This window comes from Ochotona princeps, chromosome 14 (assembly GCF_030435755.1).
Source record: "Ochotona princeps isolate mOchPri1 chromosome 14, mOchPri1.hap1, whole genome shotgun sequence".
In the NCBI taxonomy this organism is placed as follows: Eukaryota; Metazoa; Chordata; class Mammalia; order Lagomorpha; family Ochotonidae; genus Ochotona; species Ochotona princeps.
Window position 1 is genome coordinate 61,763,540 of NC_080845.1, and position 1,083 is coordinate 61,764,622.

Below are 1,083 nucleotides of genomic sequence, written 5' to 3' on the forward strand. Positions count from 1 at the left end.
AGCTTCTGATTTTCAAGCCAGGACTTTCAACTCAAACCCCAGACTCAGGAAGGATCAGGACTACCAGTCCTACCTTAAAGCCTCTATTAGGTAAAACAGAAAGATACCCCCCTATGAGGGGTGCCATCTCCATGCTTGGTTCTACAAGTCATCTTATGGTGCCCACCGTCTGAAGGCTCAAAAGCAGCTCCCCGTGAAGACGTTGAAGGAGCACAGATCGGAAGAGTAGCACAGGGAGACCCAGGAGTAACTGAGGCTTGTTGGAGATGACAGGTACCAGGATTCAACGTAAGACAAGTGGGAATCTGGAGGGTAGGCTTCTGTTGGTCACCTCATCCCCCGTTATCAGGGTATTACCCTGTGTTCTTCCCTGCTACCCTCACACAGGACACCAAAAGGCTGCAGATCAGAGTATTTCCAATTTAAATGCCTTTATTCCTATAAACATTTGCCTCAAAGGGCTAACTCCTCACCCCCACTCTAGTTTCCTTTACCTGAGGGTCTTACCCTCTCCCTCTCATTCTGAGGACCAGCAGCACCAGTGCTTTGTGGCATTTTGGGGTGCAGGACACATCCAGAGGTACTGTTCCCAAGAGCCCTTACTGCCTGCTGGTCTCAGTGATGGTTTGTCCTCCTCATGATTAAGGGGTCATATTTCCTCTTCTGGACCTGAGTGACAGAATTCAGAGGCTAGTCCCAAGATCAGGACCTAGATAGGGCCTTTTTTTTTTTTTTTTTTTTGGTAGGGATTGGACCTCCCCAGAGATTGTGCTTTCTGGACTTGGCAGCAGATGGGGAGGAACCACTGAGGTCCCTTCTATGGGTAGGGAGGGGTTTGGGTGTTCTGTGGAGTCCCAGATTCAAGGCAGGGCAGGTCTTCAGCAGAGGCCTCACTCTGTGCAAATCCCAGTGGTTAACAGGTGGTGCTTGCTTGGAGGCCAGAAGGATCAGCTGGAAAATTTCTCCTCATTCTAACTGAAGATGTCCACTGGTGATTTAAGCCCCTCAGAGATAATTCTGCAAAACTACTGGCATCACTAGCAGCCTCCAGTGAGGGATGCTGCTTATTTCCACTAAAGACAG